Source organism: Callospermophilus lateralis, unplaced genomic scaffold (assembly GCF_048772815.1).
Source record: "Callospermophilus lateralis isolate mCalLat2 unplaced genomic scaffold, mCalLat2.hap1 Scaffold_43, whole genome shotgun sequence".
In the NCBI taxonomy this organism is placed as follows: domain Eukaryota; kingdom Metazoa; phylum Chordata; class Mammalia; order Rodentia; family Sciuridae; genus Callospermophilus; species Callospermophilus lateralis.
The window spans coordinates 10,579,041-10,584,245 of NW_027514380.1; positions in this window are offsets into that span (position 1 = coordinate 10,579,041).

A 5,205-nucleotide genomic window follows, 5' to 3' on the forward strand; every position below is an offset into this window, starting at 1 on the left:
AAAGGTTTATATAACACAATAAAGGGAAAGTGATATGTGTGTGTGTTTGTGTGTGTGTGTGTGTGTGTGTGTGTGTGTGTATAATTGTATTTATGAACCAAATTAATAGATAGCAATGGTAGGACAGAATAAATTTTACAATAATTCAAGGAATAAATAAATCAAAGAATTCAGATCATCTCTGTGTGCTTTTGTGTAGGGGAATAAGTCATGCTAGCCACTGGTTTTGGTTTTCCTCAATTTTTTCACTTTCAGAGAAGATGGTCTACACATGTGTATTTCATACTTTTCTAGAATGGTTCAAATTTTCTTGAGGCATACTTTCCCATTCATTCAGATTCACAGCAATGTTGGGACCCGCAACTGAATATGGGTCTTGAACTATCCTGTGACAGAGGTGATACCTCTCAGTGCAAAGGCATTGATTTGAGATTTCCCAGTTGCTATGGTGACACCTTGTTCATTTAGAGGTTCTTTGCCAGTCAGGGAGCTATTCAGTTCTTGACCTTAAGGTTCAGGTGCCAGCTGCTCAAAGGTAGAAAGTTATGGGTGCAAACTGATAATCATAATTGGGCTGCTCATAATCCTGAGGTTGATTCTGCTTATTTTGAAAAAGCTTTCTCACAGTAAATCCTTTGGTGTTTATACCTATATAACAAAGGTGCTGAGCTTGTTGTGTGTCACTACCTTGCTAACAAGTAGTGGTCAACCATTGAAACCCAGTTTTTTCTCTATTTTTGTGTCCATTTGTCTCTTCTACATCCCCTCACCACCTGGCCCCAAAACCTGAACTAATGGCTATGCACATCACAGCACAGCAAATTTCATGAAGAACAAGCTATTTCCCAAAGTATGCCATATTCCCGTGTATGAGAGAAAGAAATATTTTTTCATCAGCACAGTAAATACCTAGGGGGGATGAATTTATTTTTGGGTAGTTTGATTTATTGGAATTATGTGCAGCATTTTATCTTATACTAACTATAGCTATAAATAAACAAAAGCAATAAGTTGATTGTTAACTGTAAACGTGATCAAGTTTTAGAAATAAGTTAAAACAGGCAACATCCATTTAGAAAAGGCTGATCCTTAATTTTCTTTCTAAAATATATTTATTTATTTGTTTTTAATTCTAGGTGGACACAATACCTTCATTTTATTTTTATGGGGTGCTGAGGATTGAACCCAGTTTCTCATGCATGGTAGGAGAGCGTTCTACCTCTGAGCCAAAATTTCAACCCTTTTATTTGCTTTTTCTGAGAGGAAAATATTAAATATTCCTACTATTTAGCATTTTCTGAACAAAATACATTTTTTTGAATTAGTAGTTATGAATAAGTAGAATGGAATTAAATATTAATAGAATTGAACTAATAAACATTAAAGTCTCCAAATTACAAAAAAAAAAAAAAAAAAAAAGGAAGAATTAAGTGCCCTGGTCTATAGTGATAGTAATCCAGGTAAAAGAACTCTGTTTGAAATATTCTAAGCACTCCCTTAGCAAAGTCATTACAGACTGGCCTGCTGCTTCATATAATTTCTGTGATAAGCTACTGAAAATTTAATTGGCTTCAGCTCTAAAATATTTCTTCATAAAGTAAGTACAACAGATGAATAAGCCTCTTTGATTCATTTATTTATAGCAACTTAATGAAGCTCATTAACACATTTCCTTTGCTGATATTTGTATTAACTAGGAATGTGCAATGAAATATTGCAAAGATCTTTAAGAATCACATTCTCTTCTATAAAATCATGTTTGCGGATGAAAAATTTGATTAAGTGAATTAAGTATCCACTTAGTTTGCTGCCAGAAATAGCAAGTAGTCTATTTTTCTCTCTTATTGAGGTATACTAGAGGTTGTTAATTAAATTTATATTTTTAAAATCTAAAAAATGCTCCTTATTATTTCTGATGTTAAATTTTTCCTTACAATTCTTTTAATATGAGAATTGGCCATATGCACATTTTTCAGTTTCTAAATTAATTTATTATTTTCCTTTATTGTGAGTTTCCTTGCTTGTATTAAACGGTTCTTGTATATGAACCATTGTTTATTAAATGAAACAGAATTCTAGGAATAAACATCCCCAAATGTGCCTTTCAATTCAAACTCAGGCTTCATTCAGTCAAATGTAATCTACATTTACCAAAAAAATTTCTACTATCTTGAGTATATGCATGTCAAATACCCTGTGTCAACATATCTATTATACTGTTTATCTTCTGTTCTCCTGAATCCATTCCTTTGTCTAGAACATACTTAAACACTCAGGAAACTACTGTGAATTTGTTTACCCTCAAGTCCTTATTCTCTGTGATTTTTTTTTCTTTTCCTTGATTCTCCTTCCAATTACACGTGCAATTTATTTTTTCAGTGATGACACTTGCTTTTAAAAAAAATGTTTTTATTATTTTTTCACACATTCTTCACTATTTGAAACAATTTGGTGGGATAAAAGGATATTTGCACTTACTTCAAACCTACAAATATATAATAAATAATAAGGTGGGACATGTCTTTAAAATATGATTTGACCAGAAATGTGTGTGTGTGTGTGTGTGTGTGTGTGTGTGTTTAAAGAAGAAACAGCTTCTATGCTGTCTTACTTCTATCCCTTTATGCATCTGACTGATAAACTTGGTATTACTCGTTTCTTACAACCGCAGCTAAATTTCAATTATTGTGCACATGTCTGCTCTCCTTCAGGACCAAAGCACTGGACATTATGTGGGCTCTTCATGGTATAGAGTCCAAACCTCTTAGCTCAGAATTTTAAAGATCCTTCATGTTATCCATTCTCATCATTTCTCTAAAAATAGCATTTCTTATTTAACTCTCAAGTCCCTTTCAATATATTTGCCTCTGTTTTAATATTTCAGGTCTAATTCCATTTGTCTGTTATGTATATAATTAACAAACGTCTTCAAACATTAATTAAAATAAATCAAGTAACATCAAAATATCTATAAATGGTATACAGTGAGTTGCTGATTAGTAAGTGTATGCATATTGGGGTTTTATTTATTCTTTGAATATAGATATTCAAAAAGGGTATTTATAAATAAATTTTCTAAATTCTGGAAATTCTGAATGAGTTTTCATGCTTGAACTATAACATTCAATGTGAAATTTTGTACTAAAAAATAATCCTAAAAAAAAAACCCTATTGGGGCAGTTATATACATTTCAGATTTTAAAATCCTGGGTTTAAACTTTTTTTTTTTATTTAAAGTCATCCAGATGACTTCCTTCCTTTCTTCCTTCTCCCTCTCCCCTCTACCATCCTATTTATTACCACAATTCTTTAGGTAAAATACCCCTAAATTCACCATCTTAGCCTTTCAAAGTATACAATTCGGTGCAACTTCCTATCCCATCTTTCCACCAAAAGATACAAACCTTCCAAAGACTTTAGAAGTCCAAAATAATCATACTATGCAGATTATGCCTAATATATTCACAAAATTATAGTTGGTATGCAGGTATGGAATTATATTTCTTGTGTCTTATTTCATCCTTTTCCTAGAATACTCTCAACAGATTTTTGTATTATTTTTCTTCATTTCTCTCTTTTTTGTGTGCTGTTAATTTTCTTCACTTTCCTCCAGTGTATTGTGAGGACTGCCTGTTTTAATCTTCATCATTAATTATATTTTATTCATCAGCAGATTTACTGCTTTGTACCTCTACTATAGAAGATTCTCCAAACATTTAACGTTTTTTATAAATATTTTATAGTAAAATGAAAATACAACAATGTAATCTAATCAGTGTTTCTATAACCCAAACCCACTTGAAGAAATACGTTACAATGCAACTTTATTTTCTCTTGTATCATTCCATAATCATATGCCTATTTCTTCCACCATTTTGAAGTAAAGTCCTGAATTTAGAGTTCTAAATGCCTATTTATATTTTAATATAATTGTATATTAAACAATGTATTTAATTTATATTTGAAATGAAATTTTCATTAGAGTCCCATATTGTCAGTATTAAAATCATGTTCTCAGAAATATATATTAATGAAGCATGAAGTTTCTTCTTAGCAAAAAAGGGCAACATTTATGTCACAAAACAATATTTTCTATAATATTCTTTTACCATATTAGAAATTCTAGGCACTGATGTGGATTTATACATATATTTTACTCTAATCCATCTGGTCAGAATTTTTATCCCTTTCTATTAAATTAATGAAAAAATTTATTATATAACTTCGGTAAATAGAAATCCTGTATTGTATATCTTTCTGTTTCTCATGAGACACAGCATTTCTTCTTGTTACAGTTTTTTACCTCACTATTTCACAGTCTCAAGTCTTCTACTTCTAGACAGAATATTCTGTTTATTGTTGGTCTGGAAATTGAGCTTAGTATCTCAAAAATGAATAAGAAAATAGCAAGGTTTACTACCTTTTTGTGCATACTACAAAGTTATGATTATAAGCATATTCTCCAACAAGCATTATGGAAACTGTGATTACTTTTATTTCTTTTGTCCAGCAAAATACTAATTATGCAAGTGCATATAACACAGTGATTTCAAAAACTGTCAGTGTTAATGCAAGGCAAGATTCTGCTATTTGTCTTCAGGTTTCCTTTTATCATCATCCCTTTATGCTCTCTCTCTCACACACCCCCACACACAAATACGTTACTTAACAAATACCTTACTTAATAAAATTGTGAGATTATCACAAGGCTGTATCTTACTGATAATGACCAGATTCACTACTAATGAAATATAGAGGCTTTAACAAGAAGAGAAGCATATAGCATTTACACAATTGGCTATTCATGTCTATATTGTTTTTAAAAACAAGATTATACATTTGTATGTAAATATAACTTAACATTTCATTTAATTAATTATTCAGGCTGAGTTTATCTATGCTTATGCTTTTGGTAAAAAATGTGATAACATGAAATTCACTGAAAAATACAATACTACATGAAGTTTGAATATACAATACATTTTTCATAATGCTTCTGTTGTTATCCTTTCTTAGATTAAAATCTTAAATGACCCAAACATTTATATTAACATTTAGCATTAAAGCTTTTAAAGGACTTCATATACTCAAAGGAACAATAACAACAACAAAAAAAAGCACTGACTAGATCATCAACCCAAGTCAATGACAAGATATCTCCTTTAAGTTTAGAATTTACCCAAGGAAGGGATGTCAATAAGCAGT